We start from the raw sequence: 20,841 nt of genomic DNA, 5'->3' as shown, positions 1-20,841 counted from the left end.
TGGTATTATAGAGTCAGAGAGCATGGAGAGTTGAGTATTTTTGTCAATGGGACTATATAAGAGACACTTGGTTTATAATGATATTTGCCATATTGATTTATAATTATTTGCTTTCATTTAAGCATCTTCCACTGTATTAGTAACTTCCTACATTTGCAGCTGGGTCTTTCTCATTTTTTCATCTTCTGCACCTAGTACCTGAATTCCTCAATATTCAAAGTCCTTATTCTTTTTCTTCCCCAAAAAAGTTGTAATTACACATTTCTTCCAATGATGTCTCTTGTTTACTCACAAACTCTGCCAGTTTCTTAGTATATGTAGTATCCTGAGGCTTATACTTCAAGACTGGGCAGCTACAAACTCCTGAGAAACTCACTACCAGTATAAGATATTAAGAAGGAACATATTATACTATAATCAGTAAAGCAAGTATTAAAATAGCAAAATTAACAGTTGTAGCTAAAATTTCAAAAAAGATATCAAATGAAATTGTAGAAAATAATTAATATAAAAGAAGGCAGGAAAAGAGGGAAAGAAAAATAAAGAATAGATGGAACAAATAGAAAAATAGCAAAATTACAAACAAATTCAACCATACCAATATGCACATTAAATGTAAACATTCTAAACACCCCAATTAAAAGGCAGAGCTTGTCAGATTGGATTAAAAAACAAGACCCAACTATTTCTGCCTACAAGTAATGCAACTGAAATATAAAGAGACTAACAGCTTAAAAGTAAAAAGATGGTGTGTCAAAAAATAAGATATAAATGATTATATATATAATATATACATTTGTATGTATACATATATACATAGAGAGATTGATATTAAGGAATTGGCTCACATGATTGTGGGGGATGGCAAGTTCAAAATCCATAGAGCAGGCCAGCAGGCTGAAAATTCAGGAAAGATTTCTATGATACAGTCTTGAGGCAGAATTCCTTCTTCTTTAGGAAACTTCAGTTTTTGCTTTTAACATCTTCAGCTGATTGGATGAAGCTCACCTATATTATGGAGGGTAATCTGCTTTACTTAAAGTCAACTGATGTATATGTTAATCATATCTAAAAGTACCTTCACAGCACCATCTAGACTAGTGTTTGATCAAATAATTGGGCACCATAGCCTAGCCAAATTGACACATAAAATTAGCCATCACAAATGGAAACAGAACACTAGACCAGAAAAAATAATTAGGAGGGCTATACTAGTATCAGACACAATAGATTTCAGAGCAAAAATATTGTCAGAAATAAAAAAGGACATTTCATAATGATAAAAGTGTCAATTTATCAAGAAGGCATAGCAATCTAAATGTTTGCATACTTAATAGCAGAGCTTCAAAATACATTAAGCAAAAAATGATAAAGCTGCAAAGAGAAATATACAAATACACTATTATGGTCAGATATTTCAATACCCATCTCTCAATAATTGATAAAGCAAGTAAAAGGAAAATCAGTAAAGATATAGTAGATTTGTATAACACTATCAACCAAATTGAACTTATTGACATTCATAGAACACCCCAACCAACAGCAGCAAAATACATATTATCTTTAATTATACACATAAACCAAGAAAGGCCATGAAACAAGACTCAAATTTAAATGCATTCAAGTCATACAGAATACGTTCTGTGACAACAAAGAATTAAATGAGAAATCAATAACTGAAAGTTATCTGGGCCAGGCATAGTGGCTCACGCCTGTAATCCCAGCACTTTGAGAATCTGAGGTGGGAGGATCACTTGAGGTCAGGAGTTTGAGACCATCCTGGGCAACACAGCAAGACTTTGTCAGTACAAATAATTTTTTAAAATTAGCCAGGCATTGTGGCACGCACCTGTGGTCCCAGCTGCTTGTGGGGCTGAGGCAGGAGGATCACTTGAGCCCGGGTAGTTGAGGCTGCAGTGAGCTGTGATCGCACCACTGCACTCTAGCCTGGGTGACAGAGTGAGGCCCCATCTAAAAAAAACAAAAAAAAAAAAACAAAAAAAAAAGTTATCTGGAAAATTCTTAAATATTTGAACACTAAAGACACACTTCTAAATAATCCATTAGTCAAAGCAAAAAATCAAAGAGGAAAACCAAAGATATTTTGAACCAAATTTGAAAACTAAAATTCAACATATTAGAATTTGTGAGATGCTGCTAACACAGTACTTAGGGAAATTTTTATAGTATTAAATGTCTGGAATGGAAAAAAAGTGAAGTTCTCAAATCAATGACCTCAGCTTCCACCAATGAAACTAGAGAAAGAAGAGCAAATTAAACTGAAAATCATCAGAAGAAATGAAATAATAAAGATTAAAGCAGAAATCAAAGGAATAGATAGAACCAATAGAGAAAATTAATGAAACCAAAAGTTGGCTCTTTGACAGGTTCAATAAAATTAATAAACCTCTAGTTATACTAACCAGGAAAAAAGAGAGAACACGCCAATTGCTAATTATAAAAATGAAAGATGTGGCATCATCGCGAATGCTCTAGAATTAAAAGGATAACAACGGAATACAAAGTGAACAACTTTGTGTCCAAAAACAAGACAACATAGGTCAAATGGACAAATTCCTTGTTTGTCAATTTATCACAGTTCACTCAAGAAGAACTTTGGTAGATTTGATAAATTACCTGATATCTATCAAAGAAATGTAATTGGTATTTAAATAACTTCCCACCACAAAAAATCTCTAGACCCAGATATCTTCACTAGTAAAGTTAAGGTAGAAATAATACCAATTCTACACAAACTCTTCCAATAAATTGTAAATGAAGAAATACTTCTCTAACCTCATTCTATGAGGCCAGCATTACCCTAATACTAAAACCAGACATTACAAGAAAACTGTAGATCAACCTCTTTTAAACATATATGCAAACATTCTAAGCAAAATTTTAAAACTCCAATATATAATATATAAAAGGGGTAATGTACTATGACCAAGTGGGGTTTCTCCCAGGAAAGCAATTGATTCAAAAATCAATCAACATAATTCACTATATTAGTGTTGTGGTTAATACTGAGTGTCAATTTGATTGAATTGAAGGATGCAAAGTATTGTTCCTGGGTGTGTCTGTGAGGGTGTTGCCAAAGGAAATTAACATTTGAATCAGTGGACTGGGAGAGGCAGACCCAACCTCATTCTAGGTGGGCACCATTTAATCAGCTGCCAGTGCGGCTAAAATAAAGCAGGCAGGAGAAGATGGAAGAACAGACTAGCTGAGTCTTCTGGCTCTCATCTTTCTCACATGCAGGATGCTTCCTGCCCTCAAACATTGGACTCCAAGTTCTTCGGCTTTTGGACTCTTGGACTTACACCAGTGGTTTGCCAGGGGCTCTTGGGCCTTCAGCCACAGAATGAAGACTGTACTGCTGGCTTCCCTACTTTTGAGATTTTGGGATTCGTACTGGCTTCCTTGCTCCTCAGCTTGCAGATGGCCTATTGTGGAACTTCACCTTGTGATTGCTTGAGTCAGTACTCCTTGATAAACTTCCCTTTACATACACATCTATCCTATTAATTCTGTCCCTCTAGAAAACCCTGACTGATACAATTAGCTACCTAAAATAGAAAAATCACATGATCATCTTCGACAGAAAAAGCTATTGACAAAAACCAAATTTCATTTCTGATAAAAACTCTCAGCAACATAGGATAAGAAGAAAGTGTCCTCAATTGATAAAGGGTACTACCAAAAAACTTAGTTAATGTCATACTTAATGGTGAAAGATTGAGTGCTTTCCCTCTAAGATCAGGAACAAGATAAGGACATCTGTTCTCACCACTCTTATTCAACATAATACTGAAGTTTCTAGGCACTGCAAGCAGATAAGATAAACAAAATTAAAGGCATACAGGTTGGAAAGAAAGAGGTAAAACTGTCTATTTGTAGATGATGTGATCGTCTATGTAAAAAACCCAATATATTTTTTAAAAGCTAATACAATGGATGAATTTAGCAAGCTTGAGTTTTACAACTACAAACAAGTTGTAGTATTCAACAGCAATAGGCAAAAATCAATTGTTTCTATATAATAGCAAAAAGCCATTGGAAACTGAACCTTAAAAAACAATACCATCAAAAAATATGAAATACATAGGAATAAATCTGACCAAAGATGGGAAAGACTAGTGCACTAAAAACTAAATAACATTGCTGGGAGATATTAACGAAGACCCAAATAAACAGAGAAATACACTCATATCTGCGTCAGACAGTTCAATATTGTTAAGATAACAATTCTCATAAATTCCCAGCAGGCATTTTTGTAGAAATTGACAAGGTGATTCTAAAATTCGTATTGGAAATACAAAGGTCCTAGAATAGCCAAAACAACTGAAAAAGAAGAACAAATTTGGGAACTAACACTACCTGATTTCAAGACTCAATGAAAAGCTACAATAAGTAAGGTAGTATGGTAGTGGCATAAAGATAGACAAGTAGATGAATGTAACAGTATATAAAGTCCAGAAATAGACCTTTTAACAAAGCAAACTCAACATATATGGGAGGAAAGAACAGACTATTCTTATAATTATCTACATAATCTAATCTTCTTCTCCCTCTCATTAACTCTCTAATGCCACATGAGCCCCCTTGCTGTTCCTCAAACATTTGAGACATGATCTTGCCTCAGGACCTTTGTAGAAGCTGTTTCTTGGGCTTTGAATAACCAATAACCTTCTCAATAAGGCCTAATCTAAGCAACCCCAATCTTACCAACTCCAGCATTCCAATTTCCCTTTTCCCACTGTACTTTTTTCTCTTGACCTTAGCACTTACCACTTTCTAATATACTATATAATTAACCTATTTGTTAAGTTTAATTATTTTCCCTTCTCCTGTTGGAATATTTGCTCTATGGGAATAGGAATCTTTGTTTTGTGACTACTTTACCACTAGTACCTAGACAAGTGCTTGGCACATAGTAGGCACTCAATAAAAATCTCTTGAATGAACTGTTCTCTTCTTACTTTGCAACTATTTTTTAATCCCCTTTCTCAGTCTCACAATATGTTCAATCAATATTTTTTAGGGGTCTGAAATGCCAGGCACAATTCTAAATACATTGGAACATAAAGCTGATCAAAACATGGCAATGGCACTCTGGATACTACAATGTAGTGAAAGACATGAAATCTGCAACAAATTATCACAACTGATGCAAAAATATTGATTCATTCATTCACTTATATTATGAGCAAGATATTGGTTTATTAACCACCAATTAAAAATTGTATTTATTAACTGTTTAAGAATCATCATTTTAAAACATCTCCCCAACACTTTCAATTTTGGCTGACAGTTAAGGATCTTAGAAGTCGTAACTCAACCCTAACAAGTAAAACTAGAACAAACTGAAAAATCAACAATTCTTCACAGATCCATCAGAAAAGTGAGGCCACAGGGCAAACCACTGCTCCAAAAATTGGAGAGACAGACAAGTGGATACAGAGAATCACAACTTACCAGAGCAGAAATCTAAAGCGGAAACCTCCAAGGGAACCAGTGCCAGGGTAGGAAAACCTGAACTGTAATTGCCTAATTGCTTGTTATTCAGCGTGAATTAATTGCAGGAGGCTCTGAGAGTTCAAAACTCCAGGGGGGGATTCAGGGGGCAAGATAGCCAACTAGACAGTCAGGAGGAACATCTCCCATGGAGGGTCCAGGGCATCAGGAAGACTGGTGCACTCCTAGCAGATCTTCAGAGGGAAGGCATTGAGAGAGGACGAAGAGGAGACAGATGCTGGGCTGAAAGGGGAAGCTGGGAACCGTGCTTGGGGCTACCATGCACTGGACTCATTCCTGGCCCCCAGTGACTCCAGGGGAAGGGGTGAGTTGAACAGGCAAAGGGCAACCCACTGTCACCATGGGCTCTGGAATCCTGGCAGGGGGAGACCCCTTGATCACCACAGACACTTGAATTGGCAGGGAGAGCTGCCCAGAGAAGTGGTAGGGGCAGAACTCCAGATAAAGTGGAACCCAGAGGGTTTGGAGCACAAGTGTCTACAGTGGAGCATTGCCAGGGTTGCCCATCCCCCTAGGCTTGACTCGCTCCCATAGGAGACTTTAGCCCTAGGGGAACTGTTGGACCTGAACCCTGCTGGGTGGTCTTGCCCATGAGACAGGGCCAGTCCAACCTGAGCACCCCTCATCTGCTGGCCTCTCCTGAAGCCCCAATCTGGCTGTACCTGCTTGCCATGCAGCCCCCAGGTACCTCCTGGGGTTCACATCATAGCTCCTGAGGATGGTGTAGTGCCCCTGACCAGCAGAGCTGGCCCCAGTGAACATGCAACAGTTGGTGACCTCCTGTGTGCTGCTTGCCTGCACACACTGGCCCACGGCCACACCCCTGCATCGCTTTGCCAGCATGTGTGTGCAGAGGCAGGCCCGGCCTTTCCTCCCCAACCAGCATGCATGTGCACGTGCACCCTTCCATGCCACTGCTGCCACTGTGAGTGCACACCATCCCAGTCCCCACCAGCACCCCTGCCACACCACCACTGTCATCAGAGAGTTGGCAGGCATAGAGCCCGCCAGCCCCACCTCCACCAGCACCCCACCCCTGCTTTAAAACTGCCATGGTGCAAAACTAGGCACAGAGAAAAACTGATCCACCCCCACCCTAAGCAGCCACCACTGCCCACAGGAGAACACACAGAGGAGTCACACAGTCCTGTGCCAGCTAGCACCCCACCCCCATGCTAACACTATCACATGCACGAACAAACACACACATTTTGCTGGTGGCCCCACCCTTGCCCCAGCAATCCCCACAAGCCACCATGCTGTCAACGTCAGTGGCTGCTGCAAATGCCTGCATGGAGGCTGACAACCTAGCACACACTAGCACCCTGCTGCAGCCAAGGAGTATACACCCCACCACGCTGCAGCTGCAGCTGCTACTGGCACATGTGAACTAGGAAGGATCCTGATGCCACTGCCCTATGAAGTACATTGGCTGACAACACCCACCAAAGTGTTGTGACCAGCAGTCTGGAAGCACCCTTGGCCCTTCTAGAGCAGCAAGTTCCAAACCTCAAGGAGTCAGAGAACAAAGTGAGAGCTCCATATCAGTCCCCCAGAGTTAGAGCATGTGGGCCAGGAGTCCTATCCTGAGCCTTGACTCCATAAAATCTTCTAAAAATGAAGTCAGATAACTGAATGTACCTTATACCACAATCAAACCCCCAAGGTCATCAAATAGGATAAAAGAAAAAAAAAGACTTAGAAGAAACTATTTTAAAATTCATATAGAACCAAAAAAGAGCTCATATAGCCAAGACAATCCTAAGCAAAACGAACAAAGGTGGAGGTATCACACTACTGGACTTCAAACTATACTACAAGGCTACAGTAACCAAAACATGATAGTACTGGTACAAAAACAGACACATAGACCAATGGAACGGAATAGAGAACTCAGAAATATAACTGTACATCTACAACCATCTGATCTTCAACAAACCTGACAAAAACAAGCAATGGGGAAAGGAAATATGGAATTATGTAAAGAGACTGAATCAGTGACTCACTGGTCTCCCTGAAAGAGATGGGGAGAATTTCAGGATATCATGCATCAGAACTTCCCTAACCTAGCTAGAGAGGCCAATATTCAAATTCAGGAAATGCAGAGAACCCACACAAAATATTTCACAAGAAGATCATCCCCAAGGCATAATCATCAGATTCTCCAAGGTCGAAATAAAAGAAAAAATGTTAAAGGCAACTAGAGAGAAAAGCATGGTCATCTACAAAGGGAAGCCCATCAGACTAACAGCAGACTTCTCAGCAGAAACCCTACAAGCCAGAAGACTTTCTTAAAGTCAACATTCTTAAAGAAAAGAAATTCCAGCCAGGCACAGTGGCTCACGCCTATAATCTCAGAACTTTGGGAGGCCAAGGTGGGTGGGTCATTTGAGGTCAGGAGTTCAAGACCAGCCTGGCCAACATGGTGAAACCCCGCCTCTACTAAAATTACAAAAATTAGCCACGCATGGTGGTGGGCACCTGTAGTTCCAGCTACTAGGGAGGCTGAGGCAGGAGAATGGCTTGAACCCAGGGGGCAGAGGTTGCAGTGAGCTGAGATCGTGCCACTGCACTCTAGCCTGGGCAACAGGGCAAGATTCCATTTCAAAAAAAAAAAGAAAAAAGAAAAGAAAAGAAATTCCAACCAATAATTTTACATCTGGCCAAACTAAGCTTCGTAAGTGAAGGAGAAATAAGATCTTTCTCAAATAAGCTAATGCTGAGGGAATTCGTTACCACCAGACCTGCCTTACAAGAGCTCCTGAAAGAAGCACTGTGGAAAGGAAAGACCATTACCAGCCACTACAATAACACACTGAAGTATACAGATCGGTGAGACTATAAAGCAACCATACAAACTAGCCAGCATAATAACCAGCTAACAACACAATGACAGGATCAAATCCACACATATCAATACCAACCTTGAATATAAATGGGCTAAATGCCCCATTTAAAAGGCAAAAAGTGGCAAGCTGGATAAAGAAGAAAGACTTAATGGCATGTTGTCTTTAAGGGACCTATCTCACAAGCAATGACACTCACAGGCTCAAAACAGAGAGATGGAGAACAATCTACCAAGCAAATGGAAAACAGAAAAAAGCAAGGGTTGCAATTCTAAATTCAGACAAAGTAGAGTTTAAACGAAAAAGATCAAAAAAAGGGAAAGAAGGGCATTATATAATGGCAAAGGGTTCAATTCAACAAAAAGACCTAACTATCTTAAATATATATGTACCTAACACAGGAGCACCCAGACTCATAAAGCAAGTTCTTAGAGACCTTCAAAGAGGACTTTGACTCCCACACAATAATAGTCGGAAGCCTCAAAACTCCACTGACATTATTAGACAGATTATTAAGGCAGAAAATTAACAAAGATATTCAGGACCTGAACTTAATACTGTACCAATGGACCTGATAGACATCTACAGAAACTCTCCACCCAAAAACAACAAAATATAAGTTCTTCCTATTGTGACATGGCACATAACCTAAAATTGACCACACAATCAAACATAAAACACTACTCAGCAAATACAAAGGAATCAAAATCATACCAACCACTCTTTCAGACCACAGTGCAATAAAATTGGAAATCAGGATTGAGAAAATTGCTCAAAACCATACAATTACATGGAAATTAAACAACCTGCTCCTGAATGACTATTGGGTAACTAATGAAATTAAGGCAGAAATCAAGACATGTTTTGAAACTAATGAGAACAAAGATACAACATAACAGAATCTTTGGAACACAGCTAAAGCAGTGTTAAGAGGGAAATTTGTAGCACTAAATGCCCACATCACAAAGTTAGAAAGATCTCAGGTTAACAACCTAACATCACAACTAAGAGAACGAGAGAAGCAAGAGCAAACCAACATCAAACCTAGCAGAAGAAAATAAACAATCAAAATCAGAGCTGAACTGAAGGAGATTGAGATGTGAAAGACCATTCAAAAGATCAATGAATCCACGAGTTGGTTTTTAGAAAAAAATTAATAAGATAGATAAACTGCTAACTAAACGAATAAGAAGAAATGATAAAGGATCCAAATAAATGCAATTAGAAACAACAAAGTGAACAATACCACTCCACAAAAATACAAATAGCCAGCAAAGAACAGCATAAAAACCTCTACGCACACGAACTAGAAAATCTAGAAGTGATGGATAAATTACTGGATACATACAGCCTCCCAAGACTGAACTTGGAAGAAGCTGATTGCCTGAACAGCCCAAAAACAAGCTTCAAAATTGAATCAGTAATAAATAGCTTACTAACCAAAAAAAGCCAACGACCTGACAGATTTACAGCCAAATTCTACCGTATGTACAAAGAAGAGCTGGTACAATTCCTACTGAAACTATTCCAAAAAATTAATGAGGAGGAACCTCTCCCTAATTCATTCTTTGAGGCCAGCATCATCCAGGTACCAGAACCTGGCAGAGACACAAAAACAACAAAAACTTCAGCCCAATATCCTTGATGAACATTGATGCAAAATTCTCAACAAAATACTAACAAACAGAATCCAGCAACACATCAAAAAACTAATCCACCATGATCATCAAAAAACTTTATCCCTGGGATGCAGGGTTGGTTCAACATACACAAATCAATAAATATGATTCATCACATAAACAGAACTAAAGACAAAAACCACATTATTATCTCACTAGATGCACAGAAGGGTTTTGATAAAATTTAACATTGCTTCATGTTAAAAACTCTCAAAAAACTAGGTATTGAAGAAACATACCTCAACATAGTAAGAGTCATTTATGACAAACACCCACAGCCAACATCATACAAAATGGGCAAAAGCTGGTAGCATTCCCCTTGAAAATCAGCACAGGACAAGGATGACCTGTCTCACCACTCCTATTCAACATAGTATTGGAAGTCCTGGCCAGATAAATAAGGCAAGAGAAAGAAATAAAGGCATCCAAATAGAAAGAGAAGAAGCCATACTATCCTTGTTTGAAGATTACAGGATTCTATATCTAGAAAACTCCATAGTCTCTGCCCAAAAGCTCCTTGAGCTGATAAGCAACTTCAGCAAAGCTTTGGGACACAAAATCAATGTACAAAAATCACTAGCATTCTTATACACCAACAATAGTCAAGCCTAGAGTCAATCCCAGGAACACAATCCCATTCACAATTGCCACACACACAAAAATAAAATACCTAGGAATACAGCTAACCAGTGAGAGATTGCTACAATAAGAATTACAAAACCCTGCTCAAAGAAATCAGAGATGACACAAACAAATGGAAGACATTCCATGCACATGGATAGGAAGAATAAATATTGTTAAAATGGTCATACTACCCAAAGTGATTTACACATTCAATGCTATTCCAATTACCAATGACATTCTTCACAGAACTAGAAAAAAAAATTTTAAATTCATATGGAACCAAAACAGAGCCCGAATAGGCAAAGCAATCCTAAGCAAAAAGAACAAAGCAGGAGGCATCACACTACCTGACTTCAAACTATACTACATGGGTAAAGTAAACAAAATAGATGGTACTGGTACAAAAACATACACATAGACCAATGGAAGAGAATAAAGAGCCTGGAAATAAGGGCACACACCTACAATCCTCTGATACTTGTTGCGGGAAGTCAGGAACCCTGAACAGAGGGACCGGCTGGAACCACAGCAGAAGAATATAAATTGTGAAGATTTCATGGACATTTATCAGTTCCCAAAATTAATACTTTTATAATTTCTTATGCCTGTCTTTACTGCAATCTCTGAACATAAATTGTGAAGATTTCATGGACATTTATCACTTCTCCAATCAATACTCTTATAATTTCTTATGCATGTCTTTAATTTCTTAATCACATTATCTTTGTAAGCTGAGAATGTACATCACCTCAGGACCTGTGATGATTGTGTTAACTGTACAAATTGATTGTAAAATACGTGTGTTTGAACAATATGAAATCAGTGCACCCTGAAAAAGAATAGAATAACAGCGATTTTCAGAGAACAAGGAAAGATAACATAAGGTCTGACTGCCTGTGTGGTCAGGCAGAATACAGCCATATTTTTCTTCTCGCAGAAAACCTATAGATGGATGTGCAAGTAGGAGAAATGTCGCTGAATTCTTTTCCCAGCAAGGAATAGCCCTGGGGAAGGAATGCATTCCTGGGTGTAGGTCTATAGACAGCCGCTCTGGGAGTGTCTGTCTTATGCGGTTGAGATAAGGACTGAAATATGCCCTGGTCTCCTGCAGTGCCCTCAGGCTTACCAGGATTGGGAAATTCCAGCCTGGTAAATTCTAGTCAGACCAGTTCTCTGCTCTCAAACCCTGTTTCCTGTTAAGATGTTTATCAAGACAATGCATGCACAGTGGGACACAGACCCTCATCAGTAATTCTAATTTTGCCTTTGCCTTGTGATCTTTTATTACCCTTTGAAGCATGTGATCTTTGTTACTTACTCCCTGTTCATACACCCCCTCCCCTTTTAGAATCCCTAATAAAAACTTGCTGGTTTTGCAGCTCAGGTGGGCATCACAGAACCAGCCAATATGTGATGTCACCCCCGGCAGCCCAGCTGTAAAATTCTACTCTTTGTACTCTTTCTCTTTATTTCTCAGACTGGCTGACACTTAGGGAAAATAGAAAAGAACCTATGTTGAAATATTGGGGGCTGGTTCCCCCAATAGATATTTGATAAAGTTGACAAAAACAAGCAACAGGGAAAGGACTCCCTATTCGATAAATGGTGCTGGAATAACTGGCTAGTCAAATGCAGAAGATTGAAACTGGACCCCTTCCTTACACCATATACAAAAATCAACACAAGATGGGTTGAAGATTTAAATGTAAAACCCAAAACTATAAAAACCCTAGAAGATAACCTAGGATATACCATTCTGGACATAGGAACTGGCAAAGATTTCATGACAAAGACACCAAAAGCAATCGCAACAAAAGCAAAAATTGACAAATGGGATCTAATTAAACTTAAGACCTTCTGCACAGCAAAAGAAACTATCAAGAGAGTAAACAGACAACCTACAGAATAGGAGAAAATATTTGCAAACTATGCATATGACAAAGGGCTCATATTCAGCACATATAAGAAACTTAAACAAATTTACAAGGAAAAAGACAACCCCATTAAAAGGTGGGCAAAGAGGCTGGGAGTGGTAGCTCAGGCCTGTAATCCTAGCACTTTGGAAGACCAAGGCAGGCAGATCACTTGAGCTCAGGGCATTCGAGACCAGCCTGGGCAACATGGCAAAACCCCATCTCTTTTAAAAACACAAAAATTAACCAGGCATGGTGGTACGTGACTGTAGTCCCAGCTACTCAAAAGGCTGAGGCAGGAGGATCACCTGAGCTCAGCAAGCAGATATTGCAGTGAGCTGAGATCACACTACAGCACTCCAGCCTGGGCAACAGAGCCAGACCCTGTCTTTAAAAAAATAAAAATAAAAAAATTGGGCAAAGGATGTGAACAGAAACTTTTCAAAAGAAGACATATATGCAGCCCATAAGCATATGGAAAAAAAGCTCAATATCACTGATCACTAGAAAAATGCAAATCAAAACCACAGCAAGATACCTCCTCACACCAGTCAGAATGGCTATTAATAAAAAGTCAAAGAATAGCAGATGTTGGCAAGGTTGCAGAGAAAAGGGGAACACTTATACACTGTTGATAGGCATGTAAATTGGTTCAACCATTGTGGAAAGCAATGTGGCAATTTCTCAAACAGCTGAAAACAGAACTACCATTCAACCAAGCAATCCCATTACAGGATATGTTCCCAAAGGAATATAAATCACTTTATCCTAAAGGCACATGCATGCATATGTTCACTGCAGCACTATTATTCACTTTGTTATTATTCACAATAACAAAGACATACAATCAACCTAAATTCCCATCAATGGTACACTGGATAAAGAAAATATGGTACATATGCACCATGGAATTCTATGCAGCCATAAAAAAGAATATCATGTTCTTTGCAGGAACATGAATGGAGCTGGAGGCATTATCCTTAGGAGATTAATGCAGGAACAGAAAACCAAATACTGCATGTTCTCACTTGGAAGTGGGAGCTAAATGATGAGAACACATGGACACAAAGAGCAGAACAACAAATACTGGGGCCTACCAGAGGGTGGAGAGTGGTAGGAGGGAGAGGAGCAGAAAACTATTGAGTACTAGGCTTACTACCTGGGTGATAAAATAATCTGTACATCAAACCCCCATGACATGAGTTTACCTATACAACAAACTTTCACATGCACCCCTGAACCTAAAATAAAAGTTGTTTTAAAACTCCAGAAGGACCCAGTCATAGGGGGCTATGGTATAACCAAAAAAAAAATTGGTCTTTGTCACCAGTTTCTGGCACAGAGGTCCCAAAACCCTTGAAATTTCCTGAGTAATAAGGGTTATAGGAGCATCTTTTGTTTTAATGACACAACTCTTGGTAGCCTATACATAGCTTCAGGATGGGGGCTGATCACCAGAAAGATTAAGCCTTGCCCAGCCTCCAGGAAGGAGAGAGGAAGTGGAGATTGAGTTAATCAGCAATGGCCAAGTAATGTAGTTTTCTGAGTTCTGTGAGCCATTCTAGCAAATCATTAACATTGAGGAGGGAAGTGTGGAAATGCCCAATTTATAGCCAGTAACTCAGAAATACAGGTGACTCAATGCTTGTGACTGACATCTGAAGCAAAGGAAATATTGTGGCACCAACTGCTTAAACCAGGAGAGTCTGATGCTAAATCTGGGAAGTCAGTGTCAGAACTGAATTGAATCGTCAGACATCTAGTTGGTGTTGGAGAATCAGAGAACTGAAGAAGTATTGTTGGATAAGACAATATATATTTGGTGTCTTCACAAAATAAACCCACACACACACACACAATTGTGAGTTTAATGTAGAAGAGTTCCACAAGGTCTTCACAGTGAATATCAGTATAAATGCTTTTTTTTAAGAGGTGAAATCATTTGCTGGGTTGTTTATTTTTTGGTACAACCAGGAAATAGTGTGGGATATTGAATTATGAGTGTTTTTGACTGTCTTGGGTATCAGCTTAACATTCCATAGATGGGGGTTAGTTTTTATATCCTACAATACAAAGCATATTAAATGGCAACATAGAGTCACAGTCCTGCATTTAATGTCTTGAACATTTTAAATTGCTTCTGCTCCTATGTTGTGTTTTAGCAGCACTGTTTCCTAAAGAAAACCACTTAGGCTAGGCTAAACTGTAATGTTTGGTAGGTGAAGTGTATTAAATGTATTTTTTACTCACAATATTTACAACCTATGATGGGTTTATCAGGACATAACCCTGTCATAAGTCAAGGAACATATAAGTATGTATGTATAAGTGAATGAATGACAGCAATGATACAAGGGATAGGAGGAAAGAATCAGAAATATTTTATTGCTATAAGGTACTTGCACTATGCATGAAGCAGTATCATGTTATTTAAAAGCAGATTTGGATTAATTGTAAATGTATATTGCAAACTCTAGGGCAACCACTTTTAAAAGTTTAAAAAGAACTATAATTGACATGCTAAAAAAAGGAGAAAAAATGAACTTTATAAAATGCTCAATTAAAACCACAAAGGCAAAAAAAAAGTGTGGAAGACAATACAGGAACAGAGAACACATGTGACAATTAGAAAACAGTCACAAATATGGTAGATATTAATCCAACTATATCAATAATCACCTTAAACATCAATGGTCTGTTTACACCAATTTTTAAAAAGAGATTGTTAAAGTGGATCAAAAAACAGGACCCAGCTATATGTTGCCTACATGAAACTCTCTTTAAATATAAAGATACATACAGATTAAAAGTAAAGTAATAGAGAAAGAAATACCATGCTAACACTAATCAAAATAAAGTGGCAACAGCTATATTAATTTCAGACAGAGCAAACTTCAGAGCAAGGAAAGTTATCAGGGATTAAAAGGGACATTACATAATGAGAAGGGGGTCAATTCTCCAAGAAGGCTTAACAATCCTTAATTTGTTCACAAATTAGAACATCAACATATGTGGAGGAAAAAACTGATAGAACTGCTAGGAAAAATAGGTGAATCCACATTAAAGTTGAAGACTTTAACACCCCTCTATCAGAATGGGCAGATGCAGCAGGCAGAAAATCATTAAGTGTGTAGTTGAACTCAACAGCCCTATCAATCAACTGGATATACTTAACTTCTATAGACTAGTTCATCCAACAACAGTGGATTACACATTCTTGTCAAGCTCACATGGGACATTCACCAAGATAGATCCCATTCTGAGCCACAAAAAATATTTTAACAAATTTAAAAGAATAGAAATCATACAATGTCTTCTCTTAGACCATGATGGAATAATCTAGAAATCAATAACAAAAAGATAGCTGGAGAATCCCAAGTTACTTGAAGACTAAACAACACAATTCCAACTAATACACGGGTGACAGAAGATATCTCAAGAGAATTTTTAAAATATTTTAAATAAAGATACAACATATCAAAATTAGTGAGGTGCAGTGAAAACAGTGCTTAGAGGGAAATGTATAGCATTGAATGCATACATTAGAAAAGAAGAAAGACCTAAAATCCACAATCTAAGCTTCCAAGTTAGGAAACAAGAAAAAGAAGAGAAAATTAAATCCAAAGTAGAGGAAGGAAGGAAGGAAGGAAGAAAGGAAGGAAGGAAGGAAGGAAGGAAGGAAGGAAGGAAGGAAGGAAGGAAGGAAGAGAGGGAGAGAGGGAGAGACGGAGGGAGGGAGGGAGGGAGGGAGGGAGGATGTTTTACCTTTTCATAGTAGTCTCCTTTCTTTGAACTTGCCATCTAAAACAGCCTTTCATTCTCAGCTAACATCTTCCTCTCAATTGAAACATTTCCCTTCTAAGTTGACCTTTGAAATAGATCTGATGTATTATGTTTCTTAAACTGAACCAATGTGTAGAAATAAGGGGGTTGATGGGAATAAGGGATGAAAGAGAAGCAGAATCACGTGATTAGATTTTAAAAATACATATGTTCCCATACCACCTAAGGCATATAATACTGCAGGATGGGTATGTATATTGTATTAGTCAGGACAGGTTGAGCTATGCTGTTAAAATAAATAAACCTCAAATCTCAGTGTCTTAACACAATAAAGCCTTACTTCTTTCTCATATCATAGGCGTGGACTGTTCGCCAAGTCGTCCTCAAAGTACAGGCCTCTTTGCAGTCTCTGGCTCTACCACCTTCAACTCATAGTTTCAAGGAAGCCCTCAGCATCCATTTGGCATGAGAGGGCGAGAGGGTGAGAGGGAGAGTGCATAGAAGGCACTCCCTCTTAACTATCTGAAACCAGAAGTGACAAATCATTCCAAATCATATTCTATTGAAAAGAACTATTCTTATGGCCCCACATAGATACAAGAAAGCTGAGAAACATTGTTTCACTGTGGGTCCAAGAAGAGGAAATATATATGGTGAAAACCTAGTCCATTTCTGCCATGGTCTGCCCTTGTGGTAACCAGAAGCTGTTTCACACTTCCATTCTTATATAGAACATTCTCACTCTCTCGTCAAGAGAAACATTCTAAAGTGACATCCAGTCATTGCATCCAGCTCAAGATCCAGCATCCAGTGATACGCTAGCTTTTCCATCAAATCTGGGGAAGATCCTCATGATCTCACAAATTAAAATCTAAAAACACAAATTATCTTCTCTCTCACCACACCCAATTTATAATGGTGGTGCAGGGACAGGATAACTGCAATAAAATCACCCATCGTGTACCTTCTGGTATGATGTTAAGAGAAGGGCTCTTCACCTCTGTGTTATTCTTCCTGAAACTCTATAATTCCAAGATAATCATGAGAAAACATCAGACAACTCCAAATTGAGGAACATTCTACTAAAATCTAACCATTAATCTTCAATAGTCAAAGTCATAAAAAACAAGGAAAGACCAAGAAATTGACACAGATTGAAATACACTAAGGAGACATGTTGACTAAATTGCAACATGCCATCCTGCATTAGATCCTGAAACCAAAAAAAAAAAGACATTAGTGAAAACCTAATGAGATCTGAATAAAGTCTATAGTTAATAGTGTTGTACCAATATTAATTTCTTAGTCTTGATAAATACACCATGGTTATGTAAAATGTTAATTACTAAGAAAAGCTATATAAAAGAAATACATCTTGTCTGTGCCATCTTTACAACTCTTCTATAAATCTAAAATTATCTTAAAAGAAAAACTTTTTTAAAATTCCATTTGATGAAATTTCATCAAACTAAAAACCTTCTATGCAACAAAGGAAACAATCAATAGAGTAAAGAGATACTGTATAGAATGGGAAAAAAAATTTGCAAATCATACATCTAATAAGGGGGTTACTATACAAAACCTATAAGGAACTCAAAGAGCACAACAGCAAGATAATAAATCAATTTTAAAATGGACAAAGGATACAAATACACATTTCCCAAAAGAAGACATACAAATGGCCAAAAAGTATTTGAAAAAATGCTCAATATCATTAATCATCACAGAAATGCAAATTAAACCACAATGGGATATTACCTCACACCTGTTAACATGGTTGTTACCAAAAAGACAAAAAGATAACAAATGTTGACAAAAATATAAAGAAAAATGAATGCTTGCACACTATTTCTGGGAATGTAAATTAGTGCAGCCATTATGGAAAACAGCATAGAGATCACTCTAAAAATTAAAAATAGAATTACCACATGATCCAGCAGCCCACTATTGGGCATATAGCCAAAGGATATGAAATCATGAAAGATGTCTAAACTCCCATATTCTTTGCAGCATTACTCACAATAGCCAAATATAAAATCAACCTAAGTGTTCATCAATGGATGAATGGATAAAGAAAATGTGATATATATACACAACGGAATAGTACTCAGCCTTAAAGAAAATCCAGTCATTTGTGACAATGTGAATGAACCTAACATAATGAAGACACTTCATTATGTTTATTTCACTTAAGTGAAATTATTTCACTTAATTTAAGTGAAATAAACACGGTACAGAAAAACAAATACTACACAATCTCACTTATATGTAAAATTGTTAAGAAGTCATCCACCAAAAAACTATTAGAACAGATAAACAAATTCAGTAAAGTTGCAGGATACAAAATCAACATACGGAAATCGTTAGCATTTCTATACGCCAACAGCAAACAGTCTGAAAAGGAAATCAAGAAAATAACCCCATTTACTATAGCTACAAATAAAATTAAATACTTGGGAATTAACTTAACCAAAGAAGTGAAAGATCTCTACAACGAAACCTATAAAACATTGATGAAAAAAAATTGAAGAGGACACAAAAAAAATGGAAGGATATTCCATGTTAATGGATTGGAAGAATCAATATCATTAAAATGTCCATACATACTACCCAAAGTAATCAACAGATTCAATACAATTCCTAACAAAATACCAATGGCATTCTTCAAAGAAATAAAAAAAAATCCTAGAATTTATATGAAACCACAAAAGACACAGAAGAGCCAAAGTCACCCTGAGCAAAACTAACAAAACTGGAGGAATCACATTACCTTACTTCACACTAGACTACAGAGCTATAGTAACCAAAACAGTAATGGTACTGGCATAAAAACAGATACACAGACCAATAGAACACAATAGAGAACCCAGAAACAAATTCATACATCTACAGTGAACTCATTTTCAACAAAGGTGTCAAGAACATACACTGGGAAAAGGACAGTCTCTTCAATAAATGTTGCCGGGAAAACTGGATATCCATATGCAGCAGAATGAAACTAGACTCCTACCACTTGCTATTAAAAAAATAAAATAAAATCAGCTGGGCATGGTGGCTCAAGCCTGTAATCCTAGCACTTTGCAAGGCCAAGGTGGGTGGATCACTTGAGATCAGGTGTTCAAGACCAGCCTGGCCAACATGGCAAAACCCTGTCCACACTAAAAATACAAAAACTAGCTGGGCATGGTGGCAGGCACCTATAATCCCAGCTATTTGAGAGGCTGAGGCACCTGAATCATTTGAACCTAGGAAGTGGAGGTTGCAGTAAGCCAAGAATGCACCACTGCACTCCAGCCTGGGTGACAGAACAAGACTGTCTCAAAACAAGCAAACAAAAAAATCAAATCAAAATGGATGAAAGACTTCAATCTAAGACTTCAATCTGTGAAACCTCTATAAGAAAACATTAGAGAAACTCTCCAGGACATCGTAGTGGGCAAATAATTTCTTGAGTAATATCCTACAAGCACAGGCAATCAAAGCAAAAATGGACAAATGGGGTTATATCAAGTTAAAAAGCCTCTGCACAGAAAAGAAAATAATCAGTAGAGTGAAGAAACAATGCACAGGCGGAGAAAATATTTGCAAACTAACCATCCGACAAGGGATTAATAACCAGAATATATAAGGAGCTCAAACAACTCTATAAGAAAAAATCTAATAATCCAATTTAAAATGGGCAAAATATTTGAAGAAACATTTCTCAGAAGAATACATATAAATGGCAAACAAGTATATGAAAAGGTGCTCAGCATAACTGATCATCAGAGAAATTCAGATCAAAACTGCAATGGGCCAGCACAGTGGTTCACGTCTGTAATCCCAGACAAGACTGGGAGGCCAAGACAGGTGGATTGCTTGAGCCCAGGAGTTTGTGAAAAACCTGGACAACATGGCAAGACCCCGTCTCTATTTTTTTAAAAAATTGCAATGAGATATCATCTCACCTCAGTTAAAATGGTTTTCATCCAAGTCAGGCAATAACAAATGCTAGCAAGAATGTGAAGAAAAGGGGATCCTTGTACATTGTTGATGGGAAAGTAAATTAGTACAACCACAATGGAGAACAGTTTGGAGGTTCCTCAAAAAGCTAAAAATAGAACTACCATATGATCCAGCAATTCCACTGTTAGGTATATACTCAAAAGAAAGGAAATCAGTATATCAAAGAGATATCTGCACTCCCATGTTTATTGTAGCACGATTCACAACAGTCAAGATTTGGAGAGATTCAGAGAAGGACTGTGTGGTAGATAGAGCTCCCTCTCCCCTCTCCCCTCTCCCCTCTCCCCTCCCCCCACCCCCGTCTCCCCTCTCCCCTCTCCCCTCTCCCCTCTTTCCACGGTCTCCCTCTGATGCCGAGCCGAAGCTGGACGGTACTGCTGCCATCTCAGCTCACTGCAACCTCCCTGCCCGATTCTCCTGCCTCAGGCTGCCGAGTGCCTGCGATTGCAGGCG

General features: G+C 38.2%; 1 long non-coding RNA gene across 1 annotated transcript in view; it reads right to left on the bottom strand.

Annotated features, from left to right (window-relative positions):
- LOC104004929 (uncharacterized) overlaps window positions 1-20,841 on the bottom strand; it is a 155,622-nt gene that overhangs the window by 120,272 nt on the left and 14,509 nt on the right. The window contains exons 3-4 of the long non-coding RNA XR_010149586.1: window positions 1,850-1,971; window positions 849-1,008 (exon numbers count right to left, since the gene is read on the bottom strand). This is a non-coding gene — a long non-coding RNA (uncharacterized LOC104004929). The remainder of the gene's footprint in view (window positions 1-848; window positions 1,009-1,849; window positions 1,972-20,841) is intronic.

This window comes from Pan troglodytes, chromosome 12, assembly GCF_028858775.2.
Source record: "Pan troglodytes isolate AG18354 chromosome 12, NHGRI_mPanTro3-v2.0_pri, whole genome shotgun sequence".
Classification (NCBI taxonomy): domain Eukaryota; kingdom Metazoa; phylum Chordata; class Mammalia; order Primates; family Hominidae; genus Pan; species Pan troglodytes.
This window is presented reverse-complemented; position numbering and strand designations above follow the sequence as displayed.